At 42.7% G+C, this 23,480-nt stretch overlaps 1 long non-coding RNA gene across 2 annotated transcripts in view; it reads left to right on the top strand.

Annotated features, from left to right (window-relative positions):
- The window catches only part of LOC111874886, a 102,856-nt gene extending 80,437 nt beyond the window's left edge, over nt 1-22,419 (top strand). For both annotated transcript variants that reach the window (XR_002844629.2, XR_004514140.1), the window contains one exon: nt 22,325-22,419. This is a non-coding gene — a long non-coding RNA (uncharacterized LOC111874886). The remainder of the gene's footprint in view (nt 1-22,324) is intronic.
- The last annotated feature ends 1,061 nt before the right edge of the window (nt 22,420-23,480 follow it).

The following is a 23,480-nucleotide window of genomic DNA, read 5'->3' as shown; positions in this document are numbered from 1 at the left end:
TGTTCCTCTCTCTCCTTCTCTGGCCTCTTCCTCTTTCCTTCCCTTGTTCCAGAAAACATCTCGCATGCAAAGTCGCTCTAGAACACACACACCCACATATCGTAAATGCTGCTCATCGACCGTAGGAAACAAAGAGGCGTTAAAATGAGGGCGCGGAGGTCACGATTTTCGTCGGGTTGTTATCTCTCTATATATTAGAGCATTCTTGCTCACACTTTGAGTATAAGGGCCACTATTGCTGATTTTTTTTTAAAACATGGGTTTACAGGGAAGATATCTTTACTGCGAGTTCAGCGGGTTGGTTTAGAAACTCCCTCCATATGTTGTAAACTACATTTACACAGGTTTAGAAAAATTTAATAACAACAGCGGAAAGTATTTGATATTTTATATACATATCTTGCTCGGATTCGTGTTAATACACACACGAGTGCAGCTTTGACATTCTCAGCCTCTTGCCTTCTTTCTGATGCTCTCCAACTAATCCAGATACAATTTCGGCTGTATTCTAATTACCATTGGCGTTACGAACATTTCTTCCCCTGTCGCTCCCACTTTGGAGCATAGGGCTGATTTATCAGTTTCATTGATCATTTCTGCAGACGGTAGGACTCCTTGGACGGGTGATCAGCTCGTCGCAAGGCCTCTACCTTACCGCAGGACAACACAAACAGAATAAACGCATACACACACCAAACATCCATGACTTGTGTGGGATTCGAACCCACGATCCCGGCTTCCGAGCGAGCGAAGACAGTACCTGCCTTAGACTAGTAGGCTACCGTGACCGGCTACAAACATACGTGTATATACCACATATATATTGTATCTTGTAGGCCTGTAACTGGGTAACGACCTCGAAACAACGAAACAGCATCTGCTGCTAGGCAAGAGATGGTTAATAAGCAAGTATACGCACCCGTTACTGAGGAACTACTTCTCAAACAAACGTGTTGCCACGGAAACAGTTGTACAGCAACAGAGGAGCCATGTTTTATGTGCACATGACAGTATATTTTAAAATTCTCCTTTAATGTAAATCTTGAGGTTTTCAACAAACATTTGATACGCTTTTCTAATTCCCCATGCGTCTTATGTAAGTTAAGTAAAGTAAGTAAAGCTATCCCCGTAACACGCCGTGGCTGCCCTTAGGGTTGTGAGACGTCGAGGCTCCCACATTTTCTAGACAGTCGGCTCATAGATGGCGGAAAGGTTGTCAGCCCTACGCGCCGGCCGCCCTTTACCCGCAAAAATAGTCCAAGAATATTCCTGGTACTCATTTCTGTTAAAGGCTGAGTCAACCTCGGGGCCATAGTGCGGCTGGAAGGATTAGGTAAATTGAAAAAAATCCAATGACCTCATCGGGATCCGATCCCGCGACCCTCCGGCTTGTAGCATAGTGCCTCAACCAAGTACGCAGCCGCGTGCCCCCAGCCCAAATCATCTCCCATGGTTTGATCATAATTATCATAAGGTTTGGTTAAGACTGGATATATTCAACTCATTATTCTGTAATTCTGTTCAGCACTTTTTTCTCCAACACCAAAAGTTATGAAACGACGCCGTAATTGCATCTTATGAACGCCGTAACTTGTAGGATGTAAGAGATGCGTGACGTATTGATAGTAATTAAATAAGTAGGCCTTCATGATTCGCATGGGGGCGCGCGATAGCGTAGTTGGTTGAGGCACTATGCTACAAACCGGAAGGTCGCGGGTTCCATTCCCGATATCATTGGATTTTTCAGTTGACCTAACCCTTTCAGCTGCTCTATGGCCCAGGGGTTGACCCAGCCTCAAAAGTGGGTACAGGAATATTCCTGGGGTTAAAGGGGGGCTGGCGCGTAAGGCTGACATCAGCGCCATCTGTGAGCATCACAACCCTATGGGCCTCCACGGCCTCTTGTAGGGATAGCTTTACCTTTACCTGGTTCGCGTCTTTATATTTGTCTCCTTGAATATTTCCTAAATTTAACGATATCGAAACGGTGAGAGGGAACAAATGTTTGTGATACGAGATAGCAGTCTCATTTATCTGGTGACATTCTTTTATTTCATTCCCCAAGTTCTGTCATATTTTTAGAGTATAAATTCCTTCATTCTTTTTAGTAAGCGCAGAGAGAAAATACGATTTAACGTGTTTCTTACTGCAGAAGGAGAAGGTGAAACAGTTCCCGAAATATACGTCACTTGCTCCCATTCACATACTTTCATGCGAGATACGCGGTATTTAATTAGTTTGCGACGACGAACCTCGTCCCGACGTTAGTTGGCGGGCAGAACGTGACACCGACGTCCATCGCGACGTCTAACTAATGTGAGGTTCCATTCGGTTGCAAAATTAAAGCTGCAGGGTCATGTTCGTAGACAAATGGCCATCGTGTAGGGTGATCGTCTTTCCTGTCCTCTGTCTTCATACGAGTACCACGTGCAGGCCAGTTAACGTTTATTTAATGTAATCTGTTCTGTCGCAGTTCAACACCACGTAGTATGTTCATTTTGTAGTTCAGAGGGTTACAGAATTTACGAGTCACACAGAATTAATTCAAGTAAATACCCATGATCTACACGAATGTTCAGACACCTCCATGAACGTCACAACAATGGATGGCAACTTTAAAGCTCATTAAATTCCTTGTTCTAAACTCTTTTAAGCCCTAAATATATGATGTAATTAAAATTAAACCCTTGAAGCCCGAAGTTCATCTAACTCATATTTAAAAATGCAGTTTGTACTTCTCAGAAAGGACACTGCTTTTCCGTTAGAAGAACCAGTTAAATATTTTATATTAGGATATGACCTGGTGCACGTGATCAGTGCTGTGGTTGTGTTGAAACTTGTTGGGGGGGGGGCACTTGCCCAGTTTACACTACTTTCATGATATGACGGCATGGGGAAACGCATGGATTTACTTTCAGTTTCCTTGAAAGTTTTATTTCACTTGTATTTTAATGATGTTCATGCGAAATTAAAAACAATAACACAGTATTTTGTAAGATTTGAGGCTTTCACGGCGGTGACTATGAAGAAAGCAGTCTTCTGGGATTTGGCACTGTGTATATGTGGTGTTAACCGACGTTCCTCCGAAACGTCGGCTAACACATACACGGTGCCAAATCCAAGAAGACTGCTTCTTCAACACAGTATTTTGTTTTCAGTCCCATCGAAGTAAAAGTAATTTTGGAGCTCTTCTTGGGCTACAGATTTGAAGAATTACAGGCGCAACTTCTGTATTTGGGGCCTAGGATAAAGGACAAGGAAGTTTACTGTAAATTGACGAAATAACGAAAGGCGGAGGGGAAGGGAAATTAGATGTATTTGCCCCAACCTACGTATATATTTCTTTTCATGAGGTTAGCATGTACGCTATCTGTTCGACAAAAGCGGAGGGTACGCTGCATGTACCCCCCTATACCTTCTGCTGCACCACTGCATATACACGTAGTAATTGTTATGGCTTGAAACGCTAATAACTTAAATAAGTGGATCTGCTGACGTGAAATTGACGTGAAGGAGCTTCAATAAACATTATAATATCTAATTTCTGTGTAAGTTGGCACATTTCTGGAAATATTTTTCGTTTTCATATAATATGCACGTCTAAATATACAGCCGATCACAGTGGCCGCGCGGTCCAAAGCATGAACTGCCTTCTCTCTCTCGAAAGCTGGAATCGTAGGTTCATATCCCACTCAAGGCATGGGTGGCTGTATGCGTTTATTCTTTGTGTAGGTAGCGACCTTGCGGCGGGCAGATGCCCCATCCAAGGAGTCCTACCGACTGTGTATAGGCTTAAGAAAGCGAAAAACGGCCAGTATCCGACAAAAGGACTAGAGCCATCGATAGATAAGTGTAATGCATCTATGATTTAGAGAGAACTTTCAAAAACCTCTGAACGTGGAAATGCTATAGGACGTGCGCATCTTTTTTTCCTACTTTTAACCATGTACAGATTGTGAAGATTTGCCAGAGGTACCAATGTAATTAGTACCGACACTAGATGGCAGTGTGGGTTCCATGTTCTTTTAAGTTGAGAACTATTTTGCTTTTAGCGGTGATATTGGTGCATAAATAATTTCACCGTCGTACAAAATTAAGTTGTACTAGTAGGCCCAAGTCAGATTCTACATATCAGCTCGGGGCTACTTAAGAAGTGCGTGTTGTTGCATATTTATAGGGGGAAAATGTTCGTTGCACGAAGTCACAGATTGAAGCAGAGCAAATTGCGCTGAGAACAGATATTATCAAATTGCGCGAATATTTATCCTGTCTAAAACTTTCTTCAGACATAATTTTTACCGAACATTGCCGTTAGGTTGTTAGCATCCTTCTTCACACTTGGGTGATCCTGGGTTCAAAACTGGGCCCGGAAACCGGCCACGTCGACAGGTTTTCTCTTGTGTTTCAGTTGAGGCGGCGACTTCTTGAGGTCACACACTTCTCAGTTTAGTTGTAAGTGTCCTATTACTCGAGGCTGTGTTATGTGAAATATTGAGAGCGTCCTTAAGCAAACCGAGAATTAACAACTAAGACCACTACATACACGTTTAATAACACGCAACGTGCACATAAAATTCCAGTCTGGAGTAGTAAGTATAACCAAATTTTGTACTTTATCAATAAGGGTATTCCACTTAAGCTTATTGTTTAACTGGCCCAGGCGTAGAACGCGAGACACGGTGTCCATAACGTATATCGTACACGGCGCTTACAGATCTGACCGCCTCTGTGGTCTAGTGGTCAGAGTTCCTGGCTACAGATCCGAGGGTCCCGGGTTCGATTCCCGGCGATGCCAGATTTTCTGAGAAGTAATGGGTCTGGCACGGGGTCTACTCAGCCTCGTGAGGATAATTGAGGAGTTGCTTGAATGGAAGAGTAGTGGCTCCAGTCTAGGCTACGTGCTGGAGGACGGAGGAGTCTGAATTCGAGTCACGGTGGGGCAAGAGCTTTCTCTTCTCCATGTTGTCCAGACCGGCTCTGGGGTCCACCCAACCTCAAATACATTGGGTACCGGGGGCTCTTTTCATCGGGGGTGAAGCGGCCGGTGTGTGAAATGACCACTCATCTCCAACTAGTGCCGATGCCAAGAAAATGTGGATCTATACCTCCACTTCCCCACATGTTTTCATGACGTAGTGCTTAATTAGTTAAGCATAGGAACAACTTTACCTTTTTTACCTGTTTATGATAGCCCCCCGCCCCCTCCTCCAAACAAGTTATTGTAGCATCTGTCCAACTAAAATTTAGAGATTGTCTAAAATTACAGGAGGCAAGGTCACGACCTGGATTTTAGCTCCAGGAAATTACCAGTGCTTCGAAATAAATTTCAGGTATCGACATTACATATTTTAAACGTGAAAGTTAAGTAGCTGAAACTTAAGAATAAACCATTAATTTTAAAGATGTATTAACTTTAAAATTTATAAAACAAGAAGAATAGTTTAAATTACTGCAGACTTTCTGTTCAGAATATTTCTCCAGTGACACAATAACTCTCACCTGCTGTTTACCTCGCAGTATTCACAGCATCTGCCCATCTACATTCCATGAGTGTTAAATATACAGAGCATTGCCGTAATGTTAATAAATAGGTAGGACGGAACCGTAAACCTGTATGCTCACGGTATACACCGTGCAGAGTACAAGTAAACCAGCCGGACCCGCTGCACCCATCTGTTCCAGATTTACACTTTGCTTTTTCCGTGCGTTTAATCTTGTTCCAAGTGGACCTGTATTCATTCCAGGTGCACAGAGCTGTTGTGTTACACTTGTCTCCCAGTTTACTCCATCTTCACCGTCCAGTTCGTTGACTCCACTACGGCTCACTTTCTAGTAACAGTGCTAATCAATGCAGCTTATGCTTAAGGTCATAATATATGCTGACTATGGTAACAGGGGCCTAGCGGTCTGAGACATAACTGTCTTCGCCCGCTCAAACCGGATCGTGGGTTCGAATCCCACTCCAGGCATGGACGTCTATGCGTTTATTCTGTGTTTGTGCTGTTTTGTGTATATGCAGCTAACGGCATTGCGACGGGCTGATCCGCCATCCAAGGAGTCCTGCTGTGTAAAGGATCAAGAAACTGAAAAGCGGCCTAGGTCCAACAGAGGGGCTTTAGAGCCATAGATAGATAGACAGTAACATAGGCTCATAAGATTGTGTTTCACACGAAGGGAGTGCTGGTTACCTGCGAAATTCAGGTAGGCCTAACCATTCGCGATGCATATGAAAATGCAAAGTCGCGTACTGTTAGTCCTTATTGGGAGAAAGACACTGAATTACAAAATAATATTTTACTTTTGATTAATCGTTACAAGTTGTATGCACTAAGTGAGTAAGTAGTAAACTTATGTTGTATGGTCAATCTGTAAATAATATATTAATCTATTTTTTGTTTAAATTCCGAAACGTAGCGGTCGAGAAGAACTGAATACATTTGCCATATTTGTAACTAAAGCTGTCAGTCTTGCACCCATATATTTGTAATGGACGTTCCTGCAGATTTTGATATCTCACTTATAATTTATAAAATGTTAATTTTCTTCAAGAAAATTCCGGCAACTTAAAAAAAAAGTAGTTTAGAGGATAATACGAGTATATATGCTAACTTTTGAGTGATTTAACTTTCTCATCAGATAGTATGTTTCGAATACAACGAAAACACAGCAAAAATTTGATCCAGAGAAATGTTAGCTTTACTGAGACGTTTAAAAAATTATATTTCGGAACTAACCATTAAGTGCTTGTGATGTAATTCTTTTGCAGGGCATGGCATTTAGAAATGGCATCTGTACACCTGCTATACTTTGCATCATTGCATAAAATATTTGCCACGTAATTCGTTCGCTAAGCATGACATTTCAAAATGACTTCCCTGTATCTGATTACACTTTGCATATGTGCATAAAGTGATAATGGTAGTATTGCTTACAGATCAGAGGCTTAATTTGTGCTAAAAGGAATTCGAAATATCATTATTTTGCACTAAATTTAGAGGCCTTCTCCCACAGTAACCTAAAGTTAATTTGTATGTTTCTGTATACGTGCATATGAAATGTCTGTGTGCATAAGCCTGTGCATGTTTATGTACCCAGTCGCGTCATATATGGCAATTGAAGTTGACTGACGTTAACTGATGTGACTGACTGACTGACTGACTGACTGACTTCCTTCAAGGCACAAGGCCTTCGTTGAGTGGCCCACAGTTATGAAGCTTATGGATAACTAGTAGTCATGGAACTCTGAAGATTCATTAGCGTAATCAAAAAGCCGCTAATGGACCCTGTCCTGGGAACAAGTTCACTGCAGTTCGCACATAAACAGTCCTTTTGTCTAATATCTCCTATACTTTTCTGCCATCTATATTTCGGATTTGTATGTGGACTTTTTCACTTGAGGCTTTCGATCAGTGTTATCATCATCATCAGTAATCTGTCAAGACGACAGGTCCACAGTCTCTTCCAAAACAATTCCTCCATTTAATGCGATCTAGAGCTTTCTCCTTCAAATGACAGTATCCTCTTCTGTCCCCAAGGTCATCCAACATCTTCTTACGTCTTCTTCCTCGTCTTGTCACTTCTATCCGCCCCTCTATCTTTCCTTCGATAACTTCTTTTAGAAGGCAGTTTCTGCGTAAAACATGACCAATCCAATTAACCTTCCGTTTTCTTATTTCGTGTACGATATTCCTGTGCTCACTGACTCTAATTAACACTTCTTCATTTCTCATATGCATTTATTTCCTCTAGGCGTGAAGCACATCTCACCCTTCCCAATGTTACATGTTTCAGGCAAAGGTACAGTTGCCCCTGCGGTTAACTAATGAAGTACCACTCCATGAAGGCATATGAGGGAATGGATGTATAGACCCACGTTGTCTTGACCTCGGCACTTGTTGGTGAGTGGTCAGCTTTAACCCCGGAGAAAGACCCCAGGTACCCATTGTATAGGAGGTTGTGTGGGCCCCAGAGCGGGTCTGGACGACATGGGGAAGTGAAAATTCTTGCTGTCACCAGGACTCGAACTCCGACCATTTAGTCGTCCAGCCCGTAGCCGTTCGCTATGGCGACTGCGCTATCCCGGCTGTAGTGTTGCATATGTAAACAGTTTTACACTGTGTAAGATTTGAGGCTTTCACGGCGGTGACTATGAAGAAAGCAGTCTTCTGGGATTTGGCACCGTGTATATGTGGTGTTAACCGACGTTCCTCCGAAACGTCGGTTAACACCACATATACACGGTGCCAAATCCCAGAAGACTGCTTTCTTCATAGTTTTACACTGCCTCGTGAAGAATACAAATAGTGAGAGCCTTGTTACGTTTTCCTGCTTTTCTAAAGTAGGCTTTTGCGATCTCCATACTGTCTGTGTATCCCTCGCCCATATTGGCTTTTGAATGCCTAAACCAGTCTTAAAGAAACCCGGTATGTACATCATGGCACCTGATTCCATTTCAGCGGCATACTTCATAAATCCCTCCCATCAGTAAGTGTGTCTGTATGTGGGCAACCGCTCGGCGAAAATACCTTATTGTTGGTAGGCAATTTCTCGGTATAAAATTGACCGCGGCAACGAATACACACGCAATGATAGAATTGTGGGACGCATAATTTCCTTTGCGGTCCGTGTCGTATCAAGGAAAGTACGCTGTTAGTTCTTCCCAGAACTTCTTGCTTCTAATCTCATGTCACTGCTTCACTCTGCAGACCGTTCTTTTGGATTGCCTCAGTCTCAGTACAGGGGCCATGCGGTAGCGTAGTTGGTTGAGGCCGGAAGGTCGTGGGATCGAATCTCGATGACGTCATTGTTTTTTTTTTTAGTTTACCTAATCCTTCCAGCCGCACTATGGCCCTGGGGTCGACTCAGCCTCTAACACAAATGAGAACCAGGAATATTCTTTGGGGTAAAGGGCGGCCGGCATGTAAGGCTGACAACCTTACCGCCATCTATGAGCCGATTTTCTAGAAAATGTCGGAAACTCAACATTTCACAACCCCATGGGCCTCTACGGCCTGTTACAGGGATACCTTTACTTTTTATTTACTTTTTTTCTTCAGTCTCGGTGCTTCCCAGAGTGACAGAAAATGGCACTGCTTTACACAGTCTGGCTTGTGCGTGCGGTTAAGGCGCAGAACTTTAGCAATCACGTAGGAACGGAATTGTTGAGTATGAAGGCCTTAAGAATAGTACATACACATATAAACCCGCTAGTATCAATTCAATCAGTACTGTAAGTGCTTGTTTAGATGTAGTGTCAGGTTTTTCCAAAATCACCAGAATTATGTTGTGTCGTCTGATGAATTTTCAGGCTTATTCCCAATCCCAGTAATTATGGTAGTGAATTTATTCGGGCGGATTCTGAATTCCTGGATGTGTATGATCCTGTAATATGATTCGAGATAATCACAGATTACAAGTCGAATTCTCAGTAGTATCTTCACCTGGATTAATTATATGTAATATGTTGCAACACATAACCTCGCATGTAATTGATTTAAAGTGGCGGGCTTTAATTTATTTAGTTTTTTTCTCTGCTCCTTCTTACAACTTGCACTGCAGTGCAGTGTTGTTACATCATGCAGTGATGTGTCTTAACTAAAGAGGTTTCAAAAACAGAATTCGAGGCCCCTTGCTTTCCGATAAGGTAAAGGGATGAGACAGGGAAATGCTTTCTTAAATTTTGTACACTCAGAATATTTAGAGAANATATATATATATTATATATATATATATATGGTGCCATATTTGGCATGCCAAATCTTCATATTGCATAATCCGCAACATTGTGAGCTGTGTTCTAGTAGCTAGACCTATTTGGAAACAAGCCCATCACAGTGGCCGCGCGGTCTAAAACATGAACCAACTGTCTTCGCCCGCTCGAACAGGTTGTGGGTTCGAATCGAACTCGAGGCATAGATGTCTGTGTGCAGGTAGCGGCCTTGCGACGGGCTGATCCCCCGTCCAAGGTGTCCTACTAGATGTGTGTAGGATTAACAAACTGAAAAAGCGGCCGAGGTCCGAAGGGCTGTAGAGCCATAGAAAAAAAGTTTGGAAATAAGAAACTATTATCATTTCTCTTAATATAGATTGCTTTGTCATGCCTTCAGTATGGCCTTGAGTGTAGTTCTGTAAACCTGCTAATGATAAGGAAGTGTAATGATGCTAGTTTAAATATGTATGTAATATAGACTTGAAACGATTCTGACAATTAGGCTTATTTTGGACTCTATCCATCGTCTGGTATATATAAAACAAAAAACCACAACGTTTCGGAGACTTGATCTGTCTCCGTCTTCAGGTGGATAGGGCAGGATAGACCTACTCAGTTGGGGCCGTTAGAAAGAGCTAGTCTCAATCACTAGACCAGATCCAGTCTCTGAAACAATAGACAAAGTCCAAAATAAGCCCAATAGTACTGTATGTAATATGTATAATTGTTATATTTTCGGTCTTAAATATATTCGAGTTTCCGAAATTGACGTAACATTTTTTGTTCTATTTTTATTGTTGTTTCATTTGAATTATAACAATTAATGAATAAATTTGTACTGCGGCCACTTCACCTCAGGGAGAATGGCACCCACCACCGTCAGAGAAGGATACAGGGCGATCCCCAGAACCGATCTTGACAAGAAAATATTGCCTGCATATCGTGCAGTGCCGTAGCCACTAACCAGTGAAATCATTTACCGATTGTATAATCTGGTCTGTTGGGTGGCCACACTGCGATGCTCTGCAGTCGACGTAATAAGTTTGCAAGATCTAAAAGTTCGCGACGAGGGTATGTTGATACAATTAATGTGTTTTTGGACATTATTCATCGTCCTGTTTTTTATGTAAAACAGCGTTTCCGAGACTGGATTCCCTCTCCGTCTTCAGGTAAAAACCTACACAGTTGGGACCAATCGATATAGCCAAAATGGTGACTAGGTTTATCGATTGGGCCCAACTGAGTAGGTTTTTACCCGAAGACGGAGACGAAATCATCCCCGAAACGTGGTCTAAATAAAACACAGGACGATAGCCAATGCCCCAAAACAGTAATTGTAGTAATTAAGTCTGTTGACAGTATTAATTTATTTTTTGGTATTTTCGACTTGATTATATTATGTGGCGTCGAATTGTAGAATGGAATAGAGTGAAGAAATTGGAAGGACCCAGTCCTCCCTGTTGTATTTTACGTACTATCCAAGCCTTTCCTGAAAGGTTTAAGGAAAAACCTCCGTCAAGTTAGGCGGTCTGCCGACAGAGATTCGAACCTTGAACATACCAAAAAGGAAGCAGGATTGCCAAGCATTTAACTGCGGTGTTCAGTTTTCCAGTCCTCTTCATTCATGTAGTAATGTAGCACATATCTCCCCCCCCCCGTGTGGAGTCAGATTCTCTCATTATCGACCTCTTTCATCCAGTTTAACGATGTTGACAGTATCAAGCGACCGTCTTTACCTTCGCTGTAAGCAGTATGGCTGATGTTGAAAGAAAACACCTTAACGTCTTCTTGAGTGTGGAAGTCTTTGTGTTCAGCTACTGGTTTCGTTCTGTATTCGATATTGCAATGCAGGGGCCGGATGTTTGGAGAGTAAATTCGAATTTCTTAACATATGTCTTGTTTCACCGAAGATAAATATAAATACTTCGCCATGGAAATAAGAGGTCGTATTCAGTTCTGGGAAATGAGAGGGGATTATAAATAGGATTGTGTTTGTATGATAAACGTGCGGCCAACGCACGGACCCGCAACTTTAAAAATATTTAACTTTGTTCTATGTGTTTCACCGTAAATAATCCAGTCTTTTCTGTGCATAATTTTACAAGAAGTCTTCCACTGGGACAGACCGCTCTAGGTACAAATAAACAGTTCATCTTTCATGTGTGCGCTTGTCTTTAAGAGGACTCCATTGCTTCTGCCAAAGTTTCGCGCTATTTTGATTGCGGAGTCGACTCAGTTCTTGGAACCAATATGTATATGTATAATATAGCAAGGTGGTGTGCATTAGTTCACTTCAGTGCACTTAGACGTTCTGTACGCGATTTCGTTGTCAGAAAAATGTATGTATATTCTGTTTAATGGGTTAAGGGACATAAAGACGCTTCCGTTAGAGGGCTGAGTACGGCCCGCTGCTTTTTAAAAAATTCGTGGTAATATTTATCTTATTAACGGCTCCCTCCTTTTGTGGAGTTCATCACCTTAGTCGCAAAACTCAATCGGGCTGTGCCGTAACTAATCGAATCCAGCCCACTCGTGTCTCTGAGGAGATTCGTGTGAATATCATCATTTTATCTGTTCATTGGCTTCCAGGACGAGACGTCCTCCATTGAGCCTGTCCCACTGCCGCTGTGTATGCATTTTTGTTCGTTGTATGGAACATCCACATGTAGCTACTTCCAGGTGTCACTTTTCTTCTGTGCCGAAGAATCTTGCGTTCATAACGTGCTAATTTTATTGTAGCGGTGAGGATTTGAATGTCCTGTGGCCATTCCAAAGTTGAGGATCCGCCCTTTGTCGGATGTTAGCAACTGTTTATTTGTTATATGCGGCATTTGGATGCCGTCTCGCCTATTCCCAACTCGAGGAGGAGACAAAGGATCCAACCATGCGGCCTTTGAAGCCACTACAGAAAATGTTAAGTTTTCCGTCCGCATCATTCATCTTCCGCACTAAATGTTTCTACTGATGGAGGACTCTGTATCATCCGTAGCATTTTGTTTGTCTCATTGCTGTTCACAAGTCTCTCACGTCGGTGCTGTCCCCCCAGATTATCCACGACTTAGTCATTGGCATATCCTAGAGCGAAACTGAAAAGAGGTATCGATAAAGCATTTAATGTTTTGAAACCTTTCTAAGCTACAAACTAAATCGGATGAGTGTTTATGGCTACCTACAAGAACTTTGCCATGGATTTCGGTCATACAAATTTTAATTAATCCATGTACTCATATTGGGGCACGCGGTAGCGTAGTTGGTTGATGCACTCTGCTACAAACCACATGGTCGCTGGTTCCATTCCCGTTGAGGTCATTGGAGTTTTCAGTTGACTTCATCCTTCGAGCTCGACTGTGGCTCCTTGGTCGACTCAGCCTCTGGAAGATAATGGGCGGCCGGCGCATAAGGCTTGCAACCTCACCGCTCTCTGTGAGCCTTGACGTATCACAACCCTGTGAGCCTCCACGGCCTATTACAGGGATACCTTTACCTTTACCTTTACCTTTACCTTTACGATATATTCATATGGCTTGGGCATATCAATTTAAGTTACAGTACTGTAATGCAGTTCTATCCGAATTACGTTGAATGCGTTTTGAAATCTGGTATTGCTCTACCATTGTACTCCTATTTTTTCTAGTATCTGATGAATTCAGAGTGTCTTACGAACAGTCAGTGGATATAAACAGTGTTTAATATACATGTTATATGGTGATGAGTGAGATTTCCTGGAAATTACTAGTTTTTAACTCTCACCCGATTTTAAACCGTAGCGGTACTAGATCCCTTGCATAGTTATGGCAAATACTCCCAGTTCCAAATTTAATGCACAAGTTTATGTGTGGATTTAAGAAATGGACATTTCTTTTCTCCTGTCTGGGTCAATCGTTCTGAAATTTGATCCGTAGACGCGAACTAATGCATAAAGTTTATCAACATGAATGTCAGTTCTGCCATGAAGACTGGTGTCAGCTGCGGTAACAAATCCCCAAGGCAGTAGATTTTGGAAAGCGAATAGAGGAATTTTATGGACACTGCAAAAAATGACAATGAATTCGTTATATGAATTGTTTATCGCGATTTTTAATGATTGACATATTTCACGAGAACTTTAAATTGATGACAGTGTTGTCAGTTTGTCCAACATTAATCAGTTAATTCTGACAACTTTGGAAGAGATAGATAAGTTTCCACGGCAACTGACTGACTGTCCACTAATGTCGATAGATGCCCAAGGGCGGCTGCGGAGACAAATGGAAGCTCCGTTTGGGAAGTTTATCTTAAATAATACGAGTCTGTTATATGTTTAGTGTTACATCGGTAAATTAAAGAACTGAATATTTGACCTTATGGACGTGAGAACTAAGATGACACATTACAATTTGGCATCACTGTAGCAAACCTAAGACCAACATCTTCAGAGCAGTAGGGCCAGAGACATATTAAAGAAACAGCAGAGAGAGAAATGATTGAATCATAGACTATTTAATGACTTTTAACAGCATATTGTATAGTTTCAGATGAAGTGGACAGATGGCAACGAGTGGTATTTGAGAATATGGAATCAGGCACTTGCCTACTTCGTGGTACTGTGTCTGAAATGTATATGAATAATACATATCGCGTAATGAGACACGAGGTCTCATCGTCCACAGAATTACGAGTTTATTATTCTCATCCTATGCATAAGGTGTTCATGTAATTTGGCCATGTCTATCTGCCTGAAGTTTTCACTTCCCAGAACATCTTGGACGTATTTGGACGGAATCTGGTATAGGAGCTCTGGGCCAAAATGTGGGAATTTCGTGTTCGTTCGTGTCGGTCAACTGGAGCTTGTATTTTCCACGAAGGCGATATACAATTTCGTGTAATTTCTCGAAAACGGCTCATCGCACAACAAATTTGTAGCTTGTATTAGTGTTACTTATGCTACAACAGCAACTTGGTGACTTGAACGGTCGTAAGCTTAACCGCCTCCACATTTAAGCCTCTTGTATTTTCTTTCTTGCTTTTCCTTTGTCTTATACTGGAAACATACGGGTATTCATTCCCATGATTTTATATGACTTCTGCTTGTTGCCTGCACACTTTTCTTATACAGTATAATCATACACATACGGAAGGTTGAAAGCCTTATGCAAATCGCGGACGCGTGTGCATCAGTTATGGGCATTTGCATCTTTATGTTGTTGAATATAAGTATTGCTATTGTTATCTATTTTTTTTTTTTGCTGGAATGAATTTCGTTAAGAGGCCTCAAGTAAGCTTAACAAACTGCAAAGAACGCCGATGGGAATCTTGTATATTACGTACATTATGAAATACACCTTTTCCAATTGCGTGTACATTGAGAAAAGACGTCCCTTATGCGCAATTCAAATTCCAGCATTTTGTATGCTCTCGCATCTTATGCATACCGTAAAGCTCTCTGAGGATGAAGTGCAGAGGGGAGCGTGCTCTGCAGAATTTTCACAAACTGATGCCTGAATTTGAATTTTAAACATTTATTCAACGCAATAACATAGAACAGCAGAACAAATTGTGACTTACAGCTTAACCTTTTTATTTGAATGCAGTACTTCAGTATGACCTCTATTTACTCGTATAGCTCAAGAGCCAATACTGAAGAAATATTTAGCCCATTTCCCGTAAATACGGAGGCACACTTCCCAGTCAGTCACCAAGCATTGAATATGTTCCTTGTAGACCGCCGTAGTTCGACTGTAAATCCGATAGTGAGTATGTTTATGCACTTCAGTATTCGACTGAAATCGGCTTCTCCCGAGACCCGAAGATAACATGACACACACAATTTGATGCTCCTGGTGAGCATTCACATTGCTTGAAAATGTTTTTCGTGGGAAGCTGTTGGAGCAGATGGCAAGCCGAGCTCTGCTTTCTACCTACTTGACTTATTCTTCGATCCAGAAAAATGGAAGCGACATATTTCTCCGAAACGTCAGTTGACTTTCAAAGGACCACACGGTGTTATATCCTAGAGAATAGAGCTTCATAACCGCCGCAGAGAGAACCTCAAATCCAGTATAAGTGGAAGGATATTTATTAAGTACATGACGCAGTTGTGACATCCAGTGCCCAAATCGTTTCTTCTTACAAGGAACAAGGAATGTAACTGCAACTTGTTGTGTTAGGTGTGCTTGTGCATATTCGTAACCGATTGCTTGACGCCTATTTTTTTTTTCCAAATGTTAATAGGTTATTGCTTGACCTTTCTTTGAGGTGTTTACATAAATGCAGACTTCTGTCACGAGCAATCGAATTTCACCACGAAGTGACATTGTCACTGCGTGTAAGCTGTTCTCTCTTCATGAGAACGAAATAGGATTTGTCTGAAATTTGCATGGAAAAGCAAGCAGAATCTTTGAATGTGCCGGGATGGAGACAGCTGCAGTTCAGGTTCCTAGACGTGCTGCTGTGTATCGAAGCTAATCGCTTCTCAGTGTACTTGCATTATCATTGATGAATTTGTTCACTGTGAAACGGCTTTGTAGGGTCATGGAAACTAAGTGCTGAAAATGTATAATCGGGGATCTCGTCTGTGAGCATTGCAGGAGGGACCACATATTCGCTTTCACGCACAAAAAGGCCACTGTTCTTGGTGCATTAGTAATACAGAGGGGGGGGGGAAGTGTCCATCGCCTTTACGTTTTTCATCAGAAACGACACACCCGTTTATTTCAATTATTTAGTAAGCTGTCTGTTTTTATTCCTTTTCCCTTTTTGAGACTACAGATTAGCTTAAATGTTAGAGGAAACACCGGAATTTTGCAATGAACGAAAATGGAATGCCATTTAGGCAGGTTGACACAGTTGCCGCTGACTGGAGAATGTTCGGCCAATATAATATATTCATCTGGAGAAGTGCACTGCGCTGTAACTCGGAGGACCTGCTATATATATTTTTAGCGTCGTCCTGCTCCTGTGGTGCGTTGGATGGCCCCTCCCTGGTCAAACCATAAACTATACAAGTGAGCCCGTCCACATTTCAATCGTAAACTGAGCGGGTTTCGAGGGTGAAATATACGATGTTAACGACGCTGGATCTGGAATGAAATTTAATTTGTTGGAGTTTTTTAGTATATAGGAGAGGAATATTTTGTTTGAAGCATTATTTGTTCAGTGACTCATGGTGATATGCTGAGTTAGGATAACGGGGTAGAGGAGGTCGGTCCATACGAAGAGGAAGGGGTTTGGGAGGTGCTATGGCGCCAGCCGCACACCGGGGGGTGGTGGCGGTGACTGTGGCGGTTTGAGCTGGGAGGAACAGAATGGGTGGCGGGTGGTTCAGTTAGAAAGTTTCTATCTCTGTCTCACACTACAACCCCTTTCCCTTTTGTTATTGCAATATACATCCATTATTCATTGGTGGGGGAGACCTGAAGCCGTAATCAAAACAAATCGCGCGTCGAGAGACTCGCCCGTTTCTAGAGTGTGCGCCTGCTCCGTGCCCCCTACGTGTGCATACCGCTCTGCTTGTCCAGGTTCCACAGATGATGGCCAAGTAGACAATATGGCCCTTCCTGGGCTCCCATCATAGCGATGTAGGCTTGCTTAGCCGGTGAGTTCTGTCCCACTGTGTGTCGTGACGCCAGCTCTAGCGAAATGTTACCCACTAAAGGAGCAAATTCCTCGCTCACCTGAAGAAAGTCCAAGAAAATGTATGGAACCTGAAGGTCTGTTACCTTATTCACAAGAGTCAGGTGATTCCAGTCAATTCTGTAGCGCCATGCTGTCTTTAGTTCTTATTCATTATCTTCCTCTCATGTAGCCATAATCCGATAGGTCGGCTCCTTTCAATTTTCCAACATTTCTAATTTCGCTCACGGGTGTTACATGCCTCGCCCATCTTTCACTTCGCGCTTTGGATATCCGAATACACATTTGGTGAAGAAAACGAGTCACGAGTAGATTCTAAAGGGTTCTGACGATGGTGTATAGTATTATTTTTATTATTAGAGGGGGTGGGTTTCCCCATGCACTTAGACCAGTTATTGGTCCATTGTGCGTCCCCCTTTAATTTCTACTGTCGCCATACCCTACCGGTACTGGTGCGTGCTATCAGCCCCGTTCAGCCAACGAGGTCGGCCGTCGGTACCTGATATTTCCGCTATCTACCAGAGGCATTGGAAACTACTTGGGCGGGAAACTTGTTACCTAATTTTTCTCAGAGGTCTCCTAGAGACATGAGGATCTTTTACATGCCGTATATCTACGACACGGGACCCACGGCTTAAAGTCCCTCCCGAAGGACTTGTTCCCTGAATTTTTTCGCCCTTAAAAATTCCACGACGTTGAGTCATGGGGTGGGAACGTTTCCCCTAGACTACGGAGGCCGCTGTATATAGTATTACAGGGTTTTCGGGCTTTGTCCATCGTCTGGTATTCTAGAGACTAGAAAACAACGTTTCGGAAACTGGGTCTATTTCCGTCCTCAGGCGATGGAGAGAGGGGGGGTACTCTGTTGGGTCCCTTAGAAACAGCTAACCGCAGTCACGAGACTCCTCGTTATGAAGTTCTCCCATTCCTGTTGTTTCCTCTCAGGGTAAATGTAAAAGTGTCCCTGTGCTTAATTAATTAAGAACAGTGCCATCCATGAAGACGTACTGGGAAGTGGAGGTATAGCTCCACCATTCTTGACCTCGATGCTAGTTGGAAGTGAGTGATTAGCTTTAGGCCGCTGCCGCTTTACCCGCAGGGAGAGAGCCTCCGGTTCCCATTGGACAGAAGGATTTCCTCTATAGTTAGGTTCACATATTCTCTTTAGGACTTTGTTTTGCCTTACTGTAAGGCGATAAGCCAAGTTTCTTACCAATGTAAAGCAGGTAAGTTTATACTATTGTTTATATTAATGTACATGTTTTCAGATACAAGAGGCAAAATAAGAGCTTCAGAAATGAATGAAATTTATCTGTTCGTAACTTATTCATGAATGTAATTTTACGAGACATGTGGATATGTTGGAGGTTACTATAAAAGGTAACTGTCTTACAGGTTTCGACGCCATGTAATCTGGCATAAATTTGCAACATTTCCGTCCCCATTTGAAGTGTAGAAAAGTACCACTTCCTAGCAGACTACGTTGGGCACAACCAAGTAGCGAGTAATTTCAGTGCAATTTTTATTTATTTCTCTGATTAAGAAATATTTACACGAAGAGTCTGTTGAGATTGGCCGCCTCTGTAGTCTAGTAGTCAGAGTTCCTGGCTACAGATCCAAAGGTCCCAGGTTCGATTCCCGACGCTACCAGATTTTCTGAGAAGTAGTGGGTCTGGAACAGGGTCCACTCAGCCTCGTGAGCATAACTGAGGAGCTGTTTCAAGGAAATAGCGACTCCGGTCTAGAAAACCGAGATTAACGGCCGTGGGAATCCGTTGCGCTGACCACGCGACACCCTCTATCCGCAAAAGTTGGCACTAACTTCGCCGACAAGCGGCGGTCGCTCGGTCGGTATAGTTTGCTTGCGGACTAAAAGCCACAAAGTTTATTGAGATTTAAGGTTCCTGCAGAGGTGTGTATTAAATCTGCGGTCTTGTGGGATGTGACACCGCGTAGCTTGGTAGAATTTTAGCAACAGTAGGTTCGGAGAAACCTGCTGCATCCATTTTTTGGGGATGGCAGATGTTCCCTGAAAATGGTGGCAGCTGCTTTGTCGGAAACGTTCGTGCCTTTCTACATAACTACACAGCATCTAGTTTGTTTATTTACTTATTCATTTATATTTTGCCTAACAACATTGCCCAAAGTACAGACTCTGGACCCTTAGCGTTGAATGATTGCGTTAGTGATGAGTAATGGATTAGAAAGCGCGTGGAAGGGAGCGGTCGTCCCTAGCCCGGCATTTGGTTGGAGGGACTGAGAATACCATAGAAACCCTTCAGAATAGCCAATGTCCCAGCCGAGATTTGAACCGGGCACATACGTGCTACGAAGTAGTAATGTTAACCTTCGACCAACGTGTTCGATGCCATAATCATGAAGTTTGGAGTACGCATACTTTTCAAGTACGTTCCTTGCAATTTTCCGTCCCTTGTCAACCTTTATTTTCATTTACTGCAATTGCATTTACGTCTAATCGAAACTGTAGAACACGCTGATAAAGTTTCGCTTGTTGTTCCCCAAACATGCAGAGTGATTGATGTTTATTTTATTCGTAAAGCTATCCCTGTAACAGGCCGTGGCGGCCCATAAGGGTGTGAGAGGTGGAGGACACCACATTTTCTACACAATCAGCTCACAGATGTCGGTGAGGTTGTCAGCCTTACACGCCGCCCACCCGTGATCCCCAGAACGACTCCTGGTTCTCATTTCTGTTAGAGGCTTAGTCGCCCAGGGCCATAGTGCGGCTGGAAGGATTGGGTCAATTGAAAAATTCAGTGACCTCATCGGGCATCGAACCCGCGATCTTCCTGCTTGTAGCATAGTGCCTCGACCAATTATGCTACTGCGTGCTCCCCAGTTTTATTCGTATTGTTGCAATTTTTGGTGTTGTCACTGAGCGAATATAGCCAGACATGAAGCACGATTCTCCACCGTTTTATGTTCGTTGCCAGGCAAAGTGTATGTTGCATAGAGGAAGGTGAGACATTTGCCGAGGTTGCAGAAAAAATGGTAAGCGATTTGTTTTGAAAGTTCTGTATGCCCCATCTCTAGTCGTATAATAGTCTGGGGCATGATTTTTACCACTAGGGCCCTGTAAGTCCCGTTTGTAAGGTTCCAGTCCACTCAACTTGCGCCTGTGAATTAAAAGAATGAGAGTGTTTATCCATTGTTCAGTTGTTTTTACGTTGATATCCGCACGCCACTGACACTTCGCCCCTCTCCGGAATAGCGACTACAGAATCCTGCACACAGCTAACTGCGCGTCACTAATTGGGGTCTTGTGTGCTACATCGCTCTTGGACTGGGGGGGGGGCAGCCGATCAACAAGTGATTTCTCTCTCAAATGCTCTCTTTCTTTCAGCTTCTTTTCATCCCCTACTACTTCCCGCATCTTTTCTTCTTTTTCGCTCTATGGCTATGTATCTTAATCCTCTTTCAGTGTCTCCCCAACTTGTTCGTCGTGACTTGGCGTAAAGAAGTGGTGGGAATTGAGAAGTGCCGTGTGATTGGCGTGCCCTCGCGCCGTGCACCGTACAGATAATTTAATGAAAAATGCTGTTTTACCTCTGTTGTGATCACTTCAGAGTAACGCAAGATCTGCATTACTGTTGGTTAATATACATACATTGTGGAAGACAAGCGTACAAGACCTCAAATTTTCGGATTATTCCTCGTACGTTATTATAAATATATGTTATCTACATATTTTTCTCCTTTATAATGGAATGCCTCTATGCAGACTTTCATATATTCCGCCTACTTTGAAATTACATATGGAATAAGTTAGGTCCCTGCATGCGTATTACTTTACGGACTCAATACTAATTTCGCTTACGTATTACCGTACAACTTACTATGTAGCTACAGAAGTCAGCATAGTTTTCTAAGCAATTATTCTACTCCACCCTCTGTCCAATTATATAAAGTANCCCCCCCCCCCCATCACAATAAGAATGTATGGGCGGGGGCATCTATCATAGAAACCCGCCCGAAGGTAACATGAGCGATGCAAATTACAATAAGCGAGCTGTACAGTAATTACACTTTTGGAAAAAATATTATCCAGCTAGCCAGAGCCAGAAAGAGTGGATTGAGATGGACGACTTAATATTATAATAATCAGCAATAAGGCTGTCGTGAATCATTGGCTTGACCTTGCTTCTTCTCATAAGAACTTTTCCTTTGTGGCTCAGTCTGCCAGCCTCCCCGCGTACATGCAGTGCTCCTCCCTTAGGATTATTATAATAATAATATACATTTTGTTGCCCAAGAAGTACGCATAACCTTTCTGTCTGTTTCTGAGAGCTGGGCGATGTTGTCGGTGTAAAAGCTGACCCGACCACGGGGATTTAGTTTTATATTTCTGATGTAATTGTCACTCGTAGTAGCCGCTTGGCCGACACAGGACCTGTGGTTCATTTACCCACTGTGCCATGAGGGCATGGGTTTTCAATATTTTCTGATTCAGGGAACTGTAAAAAAAGCCGCGGTCTTCTCGAAGACCGGCACATTAGCTGTCTGTTTCACACTGTACCGTGCACATAATAGTCTATGTGTATAGTCACAGGCCTCCCCGAATTCATCATGGGCCCATAGTTTTACCCTGCAGGCATAGAGACGCGTAGATTGACAAAGAACGCACGTGGAAATTGTATCGTCCATTGGACTACGTCTTTCTGCCTTTGTTAGTGAAGTGCTACAGTTCTGTTGATATAATTCCTAGTAATATTTGTCATGATGAGGTCAGTCGTTAGCATAACATGCCTCGCTGCTTAAGGTTCTCGCAGTTTGAGAGTTGCTGCTTCCGACGTGAAGGCTCGATATTACGTGAAGATTATTCCTGTCAATTCATGTTGTCTGAGTGTCAGAATGGCACATACGACTCGCTCTTAAGACATTTGTTTTCGACAGACAAGAGAGTGGACAATTTCTAGCGTCAGTAAGCACGAATAATTTTTATTCCTTTGGAAAACTTAGTAAATAACCCCTTTCTTCTTTCAGACACTTGACTTCCAGACATTAACAACTGGATGAACGCATTCAGGAGAGACACATAAGCATCAGGCGACGTCTTGTGAATAAGCGTAAGTTTTATTGCAATACTTTTATTCGACATAGGCCAGCATGCGTTCCCAGGCATGTATTAATGGAATAAAGAAACTTCGCTACCTGATATTTCCACCCGTTCTTTATGCATGAGATAAGAATTACATTTATAATTAAATGAAATTTAATAAAACAATTTGGAGATGATTGAAGCGGTTGATAATTTATTTTCACGTCGGACACACAGACGATGAAATCTTTATGTTCGATAGTGTCGGGTCTCATTTTGTTGGAACACATCACTTGCAGGCGACTGCGTTTCTCATCTTCCTTTCACAGGAATTCTTTGCATTCAAGCTTAAAGTGAACACACAAACAGGGATAAATGTCTGCAACTATGTTTTATCGTGGGCTGGGACTAAGTCCCTTGTACTGCTCCCACTTTTGGCCTATTGTACCAGCCCCAGATGATAGGTGAGGGTGATTGTGGAGCAGTTGATGGAATGAAGATTGGCAGGGGAAACCTAAGTACTCGGAGAAAACCTGCCCCAACGCCACTTTGTCCACCACAAATTCCACTTGACCAGACCCGCGATCGAACCTGGACCACCGCGGTGGGAAGCTTGAGCTATGGCGCGGCCCTTTAATGTAAATGCTGTGTGAATTATGTGTTGGTCTGTACCATCCACTGCAACCTCTCCTTCGTAACAAATGTATATTATACTGTGTATCTACCGAAGATCAAGGCATATCTGTTTCTCGGTACAATCTTTACGGGCATACCTCCATATTCGGGAAGAATGTGTTCTGTGTTTACAAATAGAAAAATTCGTGAACTCTGATACCTACGTTGGCCTGTGCATGTAGTGCCTTCTCCCTTAAGGAATGCTTATTTTTCCCCGTTTTAACAGCCTTTACTTCTTCCATTTACATTTGTAACAAAAAAAAAGCTCCATGGCATGTAGTCCCCAACCGAGCGACCGCCGCTTCTCGGCGAAGTTATTGCCAACTTTGACTGCCTCTGTGGTCTAGTGGTCGGAGTCCCTGGCTACAGATCTTGAGGTCCCGGGCTCAATTCCCGGCCCTACCAGATTTTCTGGGAAGCAGTGGG

This window comes from Cryptotermes secundus, unplaced genomic scaffold (assembly GCF_002891405.2).
Source record: "Cryptotermes secundus unplaced genomic scaffold, Csec_1.0 scaffold510, whole genome shotgun sequence".
Classification (NCBI taxonomy): Eukaryota; Metazoa; Arthropoda; class Insecta; order Blattodea; family Kalotermitidae; genus Cryptotermes; species Cryptotermes secundus.
Note: the sequence above shows the minus strand (reverse complement) of the source record. Positions and strands in the feature narration are given on the sequence as shown.